This window comes from Eucyclogobius newberryi, unplaced genomic scaffold (assembly GCF_026437365.1).
Source record: "Eucyclogobius newberryi isolate DKJ021-1_F unplaced genomic scaffold, fEucNew1.0.hap1 SCAF_8, whole genome shotgun sequence".
Classification (NCBI taxonomy): Eukaryota; Metazoa; Chordata; class Actinopteri; order Gobiiformes; family Gobiidae; genus Eucyclogobius; species Eucyclogobius newberryi.
Genome location: NW_027316500.1, coordinates 902,401 through 914,615, shown reverse-complemented (window position 1 = coordinate 914,615; position 12,215 = coordinate 902,401). Strand labels below are relative to the sequence as shown.

At 44.2% G+C, this 12,215-nt stretch overlaps 13 non-coding genes across 13 annotated transcripts; all 13 read right to left on the bottom strand.

Annotated features, from left to right (window-relative positions):
- Window positions 1–70: 70 nt before the first annotated feature.
- On the bottom strand, window positions 71–142 carry trnaa-agc (transfer RNA alanine (anticodon AGC)). Its single transcript has one exon. It is a non-coding gene; the product is annotated as a tRNA-Ala (tRNA).
- Window positions 143–886: 744 nt separating this feature from the next.
- Window positions 887–958, bottom strand: trnae-cuc (transfer RNA glutamic acid (anticodon CUC)). The gene has a single exon. It is a non-coding gene; the product is annotated as a tRNA-Glu (tRNA).
- A 1,547-nt stretch (window positions 959–2,505) lies between these two features.
- Window positions 2,506–2,577, bottom strand: trnam-cau (transfer RNA methionine (anticodon CAU)). The gene has a single exon. It is a non-coding gene; the product is annotated as a tRNA-Met (tRNA).
- A 400-nt stretch (window positions 2,578–2,977) lies between these two features.
- On the bottom strand, window positions 2,978–3,059 carry trnas-uga (transfer RNA serine (anticodon UGA)). Its single transcript has one exon. It is a non-coding gene; the product is annotated as a tRNA-Ser (tRNA).
- Window positions 3,060–3,458: 399 nt separating this feature from the next.
- trnaa-agc (transfer RNA alanine (anticodon AGC)) lies at window positions 3,459–3,530 on the bottom strand. The gene has a single exon. It is a non-coding gene; the product is annotated as a tRNA-Ala (tRNA).
- A 744-nt stretch (window positions 3,531–4,274) lies between these two features.
- trnae-cuc (transfer RNA glutamic acid (anticodon CUC)) lies at window positions 4,275–4,346 on the bottom strand. Its single transcript has one exon. It is a non-coding gene; the product is annotated as a tRNA-Glu (tRNA).
- Window positions 4,347–5,912: 1,566 nt separating this feature from the next.
- On the bottom strand, window positions 5,913–5,984 carry trnam-cau (transfer RNA methionine (anticodon CAU)). The gene has a single exon. It is a non-coding gene; the product is annotated as a tRNA-Met (tRNA).
- Window positions 5,985–6,384: 400 nt separating this feature from the next.
- Window positions 6,385–6,466, bottom strand: trnas-uga (transfer RNA serine (anticodon UGA)). Its single transcript has one exon. It is a non-coding gene; the product is annotated as a tRNA-Ser (tRNA).
- A 399-nt stretch (window positions 6,467–6,865) lies between these two features.
- On the bottom strand, window positions 6,866–6,937 carry trnaa-agc (transfer RNA alanine (anticodon AGC)). Its single transcript has one exon. It is a non-coding gene; the product is annotated as a tRNA-Ala (tRNA).
- Window positions 6,938–7,681: 744 nt separating this feature from the next.
- Window positions 7,682–7,753, bottom strand: trnae-cuc (transfer RNA glutamic acid (anticodon CUC)). Its single transcript has one exon. It is a non-coding gene; the product is annotated as a tRNA-Glu (tRNA).
- A 2,013-nt stretch (window positions 7,754–9,766) lies between these two features.
- trnas-uga (transfer RNA serine (anticodon UGA)) lies at window positions 9,767–9,848 on the bottom strand. The gene has a single exon. It is a non-coding gene; the product is annotated as a tRNA-Ser (tRNA).
- A 399-nt stretch (window positions 9,849–10,247) lies between these two features.
- On the bottom strand, window positions 10,248–10,319 carry trnaa-agc (transfer RNA alanine (anticodon AGC)). Its single transcript has one exon. It is a non-coding gene; the product is annotated as a tRNA-Ala (tRNA).
- A 744-nt stretch (window positions 10,320–11,063) lies between these two features.
- On the bottom strand, window positions 11,064–11,135 carry trnae-cuc (transfer RNA glutamic acid (anticodon CUC)). The gene has a single exon. It is a non-coding gene; the product is annotated as a tRNA-Glu (tRNA).
- Between the last annotated feature and the right edge of the window lie 1,080 nt (window positions 11,136–12,215).

Genomic DNA, 12,215 nt, shown 5'->3' with positions numbered 1-12,215 from the left:
ATATTTCAGTGAAGGTCTCTAAAATTCACTGCAGTGTAATCTGGCAATTAGCAAAGACTACAGTGTCACCTGGAGATGCTGGGAATTGAACCCAGGACCTCATACATGCTAAGCATGCGCTCTACCACTGAGCTACATCCCCTTCCGTAACAATGCCTTAAATGATAGAATGGACAAAAACAGAACAGATAGAATAGAAACAACAGAAACAGTGACCAGATAGACAATTCAATTCTTGATTTTTTTTTAAATTCCAATTTGACTGGTTGTGACACAAAGGTTTGTCCCATTGTTACTTTACTTACATGTGCGTCACTTTTTGTGTGTTACAGTAACTTTTTTGGCCTGATCACCCAGTCCACAAGTGTTCCTGTACCTATATATTTACAAATCAAGCACTGTTAAGCAGGTGGCATCCTTTGCTGGTCAGGGGGAAGAGAAAGGTATGTTTCCAGCAGGGTTCTAAGAAATATGAAGCAATGCCAATGGATTTCTTGCCCATCAGCTTGACCACCTGGCCACCACAATACTGCATCTTTGGAAAATTACAGTGAAAGCGTGAGACCAATAAAAAAAAATCAAGATATGCTTGTCCAGTCAAGAATTGCTGGAAAACATGACTGATCCCAAATGAAGCAAAGTATGCGCTCTACCGCTGACCCACTTTGTCTAAGAGAAATGCTCCAAAAAGAAACACCAACCAACCTGCTAGTCTATAGATGCATAGAAAAGCTAAAGGTTAATTACAAATTTTCGCATGCTGCGCCCAAATCGATACCATGTTTCTATGCCTCTCTTCACCTCCGTCCAGCTTGAATGTACTCGTAACCACAGCGAGTCTTGTACATAATGCAGCTACAAGTGTTCCAGCAGGACAGACTAGATATTCCCATACCGGGAGTTGAACCCGGGCCACCTGGATGAGAGTCAGGAATCCTAACCGCTAGACCATATGGGAAGGATTTAAGAAGGTAAGAGTTGATTTAACGGTAAATAAGATAAGATAAGATAAGATCAGATCAGATCAGATCAGATCAGATAAGATATTCCTTTATTGTCCCACATGGGCACGATGGGTTCATACACAGGCCCCAGATGTACAAGGTTGTGGTCCGAGCTGCCCAGGGGGGGGAGGGGGAAAGAGGAATAAGCCTCCTTGGTGTTGGCAAAAAACAAGTCCAATGTTCTATTGTTTCTGGTGGGGCAGGTAACATACTGGTTGTATGATGGTAGAACAGAAGAGGGAGAAGCGTGGTTAAAGTCACCAGAGACGAGGGAGAGAGCCTGTGGGTGCTGTGTTTGCAGCCTACAAGTGCAGGAGAGCAGTGCTTCACAAGCATATTGAGCATTGGCAGACGGGGCCACATAGACTGCGATCAAAATCACATGTGAGAACTCCCGGGGCAGATAATATATCTTTTCTTCCCGCATTCTCTCGTTCTGTCCGCCCGCAGCAGATGAAAATTGTCCAAACCTACAATAGAGTCTGGCATTTCTGCTGTTAACCAGGTCTCTGTGAAAATCAAGACACTGCTGTCCCTATAAATCCTCTGGGACCGCATGAGGCTCGCTATTTTCGTCATTTTATTTTGAAGGGACCTCACGTTACCCATGACTACGGCGGGAACCGACTTCCTGTTTGTCCCTCTCTTCTCTCGGAGTTTACGTCCAGCCCGTCTGCTTCGTTGCGTTTTCCTTAGGATGTCCGCCGGGATAACGTGACGATCTCCAGGTAAGACGACTGTTCTCCGCAGTTTCATTAGTTCCTCCTTTGTGTAAACGCGGTACGGCGCCGGCCGGGGGGCGGGGCCGGAGCCGGGGGACTCAGAGCCAAGACACATCGCCACGACACGACGAAAACACTCAATCCAGCCGAATAAAGTCAAAAACAGTTGAATTAAAAACGATTCCAGCGCGTGTCCCTATCCTACAGTAAAATAGAAAAAATATACTAACTATATTTACAAAATATAGGAGATAAAGCACAAAAAGTGTGAGAAAAAAGAGAGAGCGTTTACACCGGGCTGCTAGCTGTACCAGCGCCTTATGACGTATAAAGAAGGCCTCATTGATGCTTGAGAGTTAAGGAACAGTTCTGTATGTAATAGATATAAGCCCATTCCACGTGCAACAAGTCTAGTGATTAGTATTTTCCTTGTGGCTCAGCCTATTAGACCATGGACCTGAAATCCACAATCCCGGATTTTGGAGGCTAGTATCCTGTGCATATTGCTTATGGGGTTATGTACCCATAATAGACTCAAATTGCTTCAGAATGTCTAATCATGGGTCTTTTTTGACCTACATCTTCTTTCACTACTCAGCTATCCTTTTCCCCAAAAAAGAAATAACAATGTAGGATGGAAAAAAGAAATGTGCTGCTAGATTCAAAGCAAATGTGGAACTGGGAGCTTGCGCTGAAGATCGGCTTCCATCATCCAACACATTACTGACTAGCTTGGTTCATTTGGATTGACAATCGCAATAATGCAAGTAAAAAAAATCTAGCAGAGGATGGTTTCGATCCATCGACCTCTGGGTTATGGGCCCAGCACGCTTCCGCTGCGCCACTCTGCTGAATGGCTATGATCATGGGACTCAAACCCACAATCCCTGGTTCAAGAGGCCAGTGCGTAATGCCCATGGGGCTGTATACGTCTAATAGACTCAAATTGCTTCAAAATATGAAATCTAATTTTAAAGGAATGTGGAACTGGGATCTTGCTACGAAAGACTGTGCTCTAACACTGAGCTACATAACCATCTCTTGCCTGTCATGACTATTTTCCAAGCAAGACCTGGAGTCAACACTTTTCACTTTGTGCCATCAACAGAATATTGAATGGAGATGCAGGGGATTGAAACAAGGATTTCATACATGCCCTCGTTCTGTAAGAATGGCTCCGAAATTAAACATCACCAAACATGCTGGTTTATAGAACAGAACGAAATCTCAAAATCTGTGTTGCTAAACACACATTGCTGACAGGAATCGAACCTGCGCGGGGAAACCCCAATGGATTTCAAGTCCATCGCCTTAACCTCTCGGCCACAACAACAAGACACCTTTAAATTGTGTTAAAGAAAGTGGAAATTACCCACATTATTTTCTGAAACTAGCGCAATTACATTACCAGATTTAACTCTCCATGAATTCATGGAGACAGCATGTTTTACTAAGCATTCTAAGCTCAGGTTTGGCGAGACATACCTATACTGGAAGTTGGGAATGTCGCCCAGGCTGCCTGAATGGGACACTTTGTCTCACCTTCCTGCAGGTAGTGTGGATGGATGAAATAATATTGTTTGAATTTTATAAGTGCTGCAAGGTTCAAAGGTAATGCGGGACTGGGAGCTTGCACTGAATCACCACATGTGCTGATTTGAAATATTTCAGTGAAGGTCTCTAAAATTCACTGCAGTGTAATCTGGCAATTAGCAAAGACTACAGTGTCGCCTGGAGATGCTGGGAATTGAACCCAGGACCTCATACATGCTAAGCATGCGCTCTACCACTGAGCTACATCCCCTTCCGCAACAATGCCTTAAATGATAGAATGGACAAAAACAGAACAGATAGAATAGAAACAACAGAAACAGTGACCAGATAGACAATTCAATTCTTGATTTTTTTTAAAATTCCAATTTGACTGGTTGTGACACAAAGGTTTGTCCCATTGTTACTTTACTTACATGTGCGTCACTTTTTGTGTGTTACAGTAACTTTTTTGGCCTGATCACCCAGTCCACAAGTGTTCCTGTACCTATATATTTACAAATCAAGCACTGTTAAGCAGGTGGCATCCTTTGCTGGTCAGGGGGAAGAGAAAGGTATGTTTCCAGCAGGGTTCTAAGAAATATGAAGCAATGCCAATGGATTTCTTGCCCATCAGCTTGACCACCTGGCCACCACAATACTGCATCTTTGGAAAATTACAGTGAAAGCGTGAGACCAATAAAAAAAAATCAAGATATGCTTGTCCAGTCAAGAATTGCTGGAAAACATGACTGATCCCAAATGAAGCAAAGTATGCGCTCTACCGCTGACCCACTTTGTCTAAGAGAAATGCTCCAAAAAGAAACACCAACCAACCTGCTAGTCTATAGATGCATAGAAAAGCTAAAGGTTGATTACAAATTTTCGCATGCTGCGCCCAAATCGATACCATGTTTCTATGCCTCTCTTCACCTCCGTCCAGCTTGAATGTACTCGTAACCACAGCGAGTCTTGTACATAATGCAGCTACAAGTGTTCCAGCAGGACAGACTAGATATTCCCATACCGGGAGTTGAACCCGGGCCACCTGGATGAGAGCCAGGAATCCTAACCGCTAGACCATATGGGAAGGATTTAAGAAGGTAAGAGTTGATTTAATGGTAAATAAGATAAGATAAGATAAGATCAGATCAGATCAGATCAGATCAGATCAGATCAGATCAGATCAGATAAGATATTCCTTTATTGTCCCACATGGGCACGATGGGTTCATACACAGGCCCCAGATGTACAAGGTTGTGGTCCGAGCTGCCCAGGGGGGGAGGGGGAAAGAGGAATAAGCCTCCTTGGTGTTGGCAAAAAACAAGTCCAATGTTCTATTGTTTCTGGTGGGGCAGGTAACATACTGGTTGTATGATGGTAGAACAGAAGAGGGAGAAGCGTGGTTAAAGTCACCAGAGACGAGGGAGAGAGCCTGTGGGTGCTGTGTTTGCAGCCTACAAGTGCAGGAGAGCAGTGCTTCACAAGCATATTGAGCATTGGCAGACGGGGCCACATAGACTGCGATCAAAATCACATGTGAGAACTCCCGGGGCAGATAATATATCTTTTCTTCCCGCATTCTCTCGTTCTGTCCGCCCGCAGCAGATGAAAATTGTCCAAACCTACAATAGAGTCTGGCATTTCTGCTGTTAACCAGGTCTCTGTGAAAATCAAGACACTGCTGTCCCTATAAATCCTCTGGGACCGCATGAGGCTCGCTATTTTCGTCATTTTATTTTGAAGGGACCTCACGTTACCCATGACTACGGCGGGAACCGACTTCCTGTTTGTCCCTCTCTTCTCTCGGAGTTTACGTCCAGCCCGTCTGCTTCGTTGCGTTTTCCTTAGGATGTCCGCCGGGATAACGTGACGATCTCCAGGTAAGACGACTGTTCTCCGCAGTTTCATTAGTTCCTCCTTTGTGTAAACGCGGTACGGCGCCGGCCGGGGGGCGGGGCCGGAGCCGGGGGACTCAGAGCCAAGACACATCGCCACGACACGACGAAAACACTCAATCCAGCCGAATAAAGTCAAAAACAGTTGAATTAAAAACGATTCCAGCGCGTGTCCCTATCCTACAGTAAAATAGAAAAAATATACTAACTATATTTACAAAATATAGGAGATAAAGCACAAAAAGTGTGAGAAAAAAGAGAGAGCGTTTACACCGGGCTGCTAGCTGTACCAGCGCCTTATGACGTATAAAGAAGGCCTCATTGATGCTTGAGAGTTAAGGAACAGTTCTGTATGTAATAGATATAAGCCCATTCCACGTGCAACAAGTCTAGTGATTAGTATTTTCCTTGTGGCTCAGCCTATTAGACCATGGACCTGAAATCCACAATCCCGGATTTTGGAGGCTAGTATCCTGTGCATATTGCTTATGGGGTTATGTACCCATAATAGACTCAAATTGCTTCAGAATGTCTAATCATGGGTCTTTTTTGACCTACATCTTCTTTCACTACTCAGCTATCCTTTTCCCCAAAAAAGAAATAACAATGTAGGATGGAAAAAAGAAATGTGCTGCTAGATTCAAAGCAAATGTGGAACTGGGAGCTTGCGCTGAAGATCGGCTTCCATCATCCAACACATTACTGACTAGCTTGGTTCATTTGGATTGACAATCGCAATAATGCAAGTAAAAAAAATCTAGCAGAGGATGGTTTCGATCCATCGACCTCTGGGTTATGGGCCCAGCACGCTTCCGCTGCGCCACTCTGCTGAATGGCTATGATCATGGGACTCAAACCCACAATCCCTGGTTCAAGAGGCCAGTGCGTAATGCCCATGGGGCTGTATACGTCTAATAGACTCAAATTGCTTCAAAATATGAAATCTAATTTTAAAGGAATGTGGAACTGGGATCTTGCTACGAAAGACTGTGCTCTAACACTGAGCTACATAACCATCTCTTGCCTGTCATGACTATTTTCCAAGCAAGACCTGGAGTCAACACTTTTCACTTTGTGCCATCAACAGAATATTGAATGGAGATGCAGGGGATTGAAACAAGGATTTCATACATGCCCTCGTTCTGTAAGAATGGCTCCGAAATTAAACATCACCAAACATGCTGGTTTATAGAACAGAACGAAATCTCAAAATCTGTGTTGCTAAACACACATTGCTGACAGGAATCGAACCTGCGCGGGGAAACCCCAATGGATTTCAAGTCCATCGCCTTAACCTCTCGGCCACAACAACAAGACACCTTTAAATTGTGTTAAAGAAAGTGGAAATTACCCACATTATTTTCTGAAACTAGCGCAATTACATTACCAGATTTAACTCTCCATGAATTCATGGAGACAGCATGTTTTACTAAGCATTCTAAGCTCAGGTTTGGCGAGACATACCTATACTGGAAGTTGGGAATGTCGCCCAGGCTGCCTGAATGGGACACTTTGTCTCACCTTCCTGCAGGTAGTGTGGATGGATGAAATAATATTGTTTGAATTTTATAAGTGCTGCAAGGTTCAAAGGTAATGCGGGACTGGGAGCTTGCACTGAATCACCACATGTGCTGATTTGAAATATTTCAGTGAAGGTCTCTAAAATTCACTGCAGTGTAATCTGGCAATTAGCAAAGACTACAGTGTCGCCTGGAGATGCTGGGAATTGAACCCAGGACCTCATACATGCTAAGCATGCGCTCTACCACTGAGCTACATCCCCTTCCGCAACAATGCCTTAAATGATAGAATGGACAAAAACAGAACAGATAGAATAGAAACAACAGAAACAGTGACCAGATAGACAATTCAATTCTTGATTTTTTTTAAAATTCCAATTTGACTGGTTGTGACACAAAGGTTTGTCCCATTGTTACTTTACTTACATGTGCGTCACTTTTTGTGTGTTACAGTAACTTTTTTGGCCTGATCACCCAGTCCACAAGTGTTCCTGTACCTATATATTTACAAATCAAGCACTGTTAAGCAGGTGGCATCCTTTGCTGGTCAGGGGGAAGAGAAAGGTATGTTTCCAGCAGGGTTCTAAGAAATATGAAGCAATGCCAATGGATTTCTTGCCCATCAGCTTGACCACCTGGCCACCACAATACTGCATCTTTGGAAAATTACAGTGAAAGCGTGAGACCAATAAAAAAAAATCAAGATATGCTTGTCCAGTCAAGAATTGCTGGAAAACATGACTGATCCCAAATGAAGCAAAGTATGCGCTCTACCGCTGACCCACTTTGTCTAAGAGAAATGCTCCAAAAAGAAACACCAACCAACCTGCTAGTCTATAGATGCATAGAAAAGCTAAAGGTTGATTACGAATTTTCGCATGCTGCGCCCAAATCGATACCATGTTTCTATGCCTCTCTTCACCTCCGTCCAGCTCTAATGTACTCGTAACCACAGCGAGTCTTGTACATAATGCAGCTACAAGTGTTCCAGCAGGACAGACTAGATATTTCCATACCGGGAGTTGAACCCGGGCCACCTGGATGAGAGCCAGGAATCCTAACCGCTAGACCATATGGGAAGGATTTAAGAAGGTAAGAGTTGATTTAACGGTAAATAAGATAAGATAAGATCAGATCAGATCAGATCAGATCAGATAAGATATTCCTTTATTGTCCCACATGGGCACGATGGGTTCATACACAGGCCCCAGATGTACAAGGTTGTGGTCCGAGCTGCCCAGGGGGGGAGGGGGAAAGAGGAATAAGCCTCCTTGGTGTTGGCAAAAAACAAGTCCAATGTTCTATTGTTTCTGGTGGGGCAGGTAACATACTGGTTGTATGATGGTAGAACAGAAGAGGGAGAAGCGTGGTTAAAGTCACCAGAGACGAGGGAGAGAGCCTGTGGGTGCTGTGTTTGCAGCCTACAAGTGCAGGAGAGCAGTGCTTCACAAGCATATTGAGCATTGGCAGACGGGGCCACATAGACTGCGATCAAAATCACATGTGAGAACTCCCGGGGCAGATAATATATCTTTTCTTCCCGCATTCTCTCGTTCTGTCCGCCCGCAGCAGATGAAAATTGTCCAAACCTACAATAGAGTCTGGCATTTCTGCTGTTAACCAGGTCTCTGTGAAAATCAAGACACTGCTGTCCCTATAAATCCTCTGGGACCGCATGAGGCTCGCTATTTTCGTCATTTTATTTTGAAGGGACCTCACGTTACCCATGACTACGGCGGGAACCGACTTCCTGTTTGTCCCTCTCTTCTCTCGGAGTTTACGTCCAGCCCGTCTGCTTCGTTGCGTTTTCCTTAGGATGTCCGCCGGGATAACGTGACGATCTCCAGGTAAGACGACTGTTCTCCGCAGTTTCATTAGTTCCTCCTTTGTGTAAACGCGGTACGGCGCCGGCCGGGGGGCGGGGCCGGAGCCGGGGGACTCAGAGCCAAGACACATCGCCACGACACGACGAAAACACTCAATCCAGCCGAATAAAGTCAAAAACAGTTGAATTAAAAACGATTCCAGCGCGTGTCCCTATCCTACAGTAAAATAGAAAAAATATACTAACTATATTTACAAAATATAGGAGATAAAGCACAAAAAGTGTGAGAAAAAAGAGAGAGCGTTTACACCGGGCTGCTAGCTGTACCAGCGCCTTATGACGTATAAAGAAGGCCTCATTGATGCTTGAGAGTTAAGGAACAGTTCTGTATGTAATAGATATAAGCCCATTCCACGTGCAACAAGTCTAGTGATTAGTATTTTCCTTGTGGCTCAGCCTATTAGACCATGGACCTGAAATCCACAATCCCGGATTTTGGAGGCTAGTATCCTGTGCATATTGCTTATGGGGTTATGTACCCATAATAGACTCAAATTGCTTCAGAATGTCTAATCATGGGTCTTTTTTGACCTACATCTTCTTTCACTACTCAGCTATCCTTTTCCCCAAAAAAGAAATAACAATGTAGGATGGAAAAAAGAAATGTGCTGCTAGATTCAAAGCAAATATGGAACTGGGAGCTTGCGCTGAAGATCGGCTTCCATCATCCAACACATTACTGACTAGCTTGGTTCATTTGGATTGACAATCGCAATAATGCAAGTAAAAAAAATCTAGCAGAGGATGGTTTCGATCCATCGACCTCTCGGTTATGGGCCCAGCACGCTTCCGCTACGCCACTCTGCTGAATGGCTATGATCATGGGACTCAAACCCACAATCCCTGGTTCAAGAGGCCAGTGCGTAATGCCCATGGGGCTGTATACGTCTAATAGACTCAAATTGCTTCAAAATATGAAATCTAATTTTAAAGGAATGTGGAACTGGGATCTTGCTACGAAACACTGTGCTCTAACACTGAGCTACATAACCATCTCTTGCCTGTCATGACTATTTTCCAAGCAAGACCTGGAGTCAACACTTTTCACTTTGTGCCATCAACAGAATATTGAATGGAGATGCAGGGGATTGAAACAAGGATTTCATACATGCCCTCGTTCTGTAAGAATGGCTCCGAAATTAAACATCACCAAACATGCTGGTTTATAGAACAGAACGAAATCTCAAAATCTGTGTTGCTAAACACACATTGCTGACAGGAATCGAACCTGCGCGGGGAAACCCCAATGGATTTCAAGTCCATCGCCTTAACCTCTCGGCCACAACAACAAGACACCTTTAAATTGTGTTTAAGAAAGTGGAAATTACCCACATTATTTTCTGAAACTAGCGCAATTACATTACCAGATTTAACTCTCCATGAATTCATGGAGACAGCATGTTTTACTAAGCATTCTAAGCTCAGGTTTGGCGAGACATACCTATACTGGAAGTTGGGAATGTCGCCCAGGCTGCCTGAATGGGACACTTTGTCTCACCTTCCTGCAGGTAGTGTGGATGGATGAAATAATATTGTTTGAATTTTATAAGTGCTGCAAGGTTCAAAGGTAATGCGGGACTGGGAGCTTGCACTGAATCACCACATGTGCTGATTTGAAATATTTCAGTGAAGGTCTCTAAAATTCACTGCAGTGTAATCTGGCAATTAGCAAAGACTACAGTGTCGCCTGGAGATGCTGGGAATTGAACCCAGGACCTCATACATGCTAAGCATGCGCTCTACCACTGAGCTACATCCCCTTCCGCAACAATGCCTTAAATGATAGAATGGACAAAAACAGAACAGATAGAATAGAAACAACAGAAACAGTGACCAGATAGACAATTCAATTCTTGATTTTTTTTAAAATTCCAATTTGACTGGTTGTGACACAAAGGTTTGTCCCATTGTTACTTTACTTACATGTGCGTCACTTTTTGTGTGTTACAGTAACTTTTTTGGCCTGATCACCCAGTCCACAAGTGTTCCTGTACCTATATATTTACAAATCAAGCACTGTTAAGCAGGTGGCATCCTTTGCTGGTCAGGGGGAAGAGAAAGGTATGTTTCCAGCAGGGTTCTAAGAAATATGAAGCAATGCCAATGGATTTCTTGCCCATCAGCTTGACCACCTGGCCACCACAATACTGCATCTTTGGAAAATTACAGTGAAAGCGTGAGACCAATAAAAAAAAATCAAGATATGCTTGTCCAGTCAAGAATTGCTGGAAAACATGACTGATCCCAAATGAAGCAAAGTATGCGCTCTACCGCTGACCCACTTTGTCTAAGAGAAATGCTCCAAAAAGAAACACCAACCAACCTGCTAGTCTATAGATGCATAGAAAAGCTAAAGGTTGATTACAAATTTTCGCATGCTGCGCCCAAATCGATAGCATGTTTCTATGCCTCTCTTCACCTCAGTCCAGCTTGAATGTACTCGTAACCACAGCGAGTCTTGTACATAATGCAGCTACAAGTGTTCCAGCAGGACAGACTAGATATTTCCATACCGGGAGTTGAACCCGGGCCACCTGGATGAGAGCCAGGAATCCTAACCGCTAGACCATATGGGAAGGATTTAAGAAGGTAAGAGTTGATTTAACGGTAAATAAGATAAGATAAGATAAGATAAGATAAGATCAGATCAGATCAGATCAGATCAGATAAGATATTCCTTTATTGTCCCACATGGGCACGATGGGTTCATACACAGGCCCCAGATGTACAAGGTTGTGGTCCGAGCTGCCCAGGGGGGGAGGGGGAAAGAGGAATAAGCCTCCTTGGTGTTGGCAAAAAACAAGTCCAATGTTCTATTGTTTCTGGTGGGGCAGGTAACATACTGGTTGTATGATGGTAGAACAGAAGAGGGAGAAGCGTGGTTAAAGTCACCAGAGACGAGGGAGAGAGCCTGTGGGTGCTGTGTTTGCAGCCTACAAGTGCAGGAGAGCAGTGCTTCACAAGCATATTGAGCATTGGCAGACGGGGCCACATAGACTGCGATCAAAATCACATGTGAGAACTCCCGGGGCAGATAATATATCTTTTCTTCCCGCATTCTCTCGTTCTGTCCGCCCGCAGCAGATGAAAATTGTCCAAACCTACAATAGAGTCTGGCATTTCTGCTGTTAACCAGGTCTCTGTGAAAATCAAGACACTGCTGTCCCTATAAATCCTCTGGGACCGCATGAGGCTCGCTATTTTCGTCATTTTATTTTGAAGGGACCTCACGTTACCCATGACTACGGCGGGAACCGACTTCCTGTTTGTCCCTCTCTTCTCTCGGAGTTTACGTCCAGCCCGTCTGCTTCGTTGCGTTTTCCTTAGGATGTCCGCCGGGATAACGTGACGATCTCCAGGTAAGACGACTGTTCTCCGCAGTTTCATTAGTTCCTCCTTTGTGTAAACGCGGTACGGCGCCGGCCGGGGGGCGGGGCCGGAGCCGGGGGACTCAGAGCCAAGACACATCGCCACGACACGACGAAAACACTCAATCCAGCCGAATAAAGTCAAAAACAGTTGAATTAAAAACGATTCCAGCGCGTGTCCCTATCCTACAGTAAAATAGAAAAAATATACTAACTATATTTACAAAATATAGGAGATAAAGCACAAAAAGTGTGAGAAAAAAGAGAGAGCGTTTACACCGGGCTGCT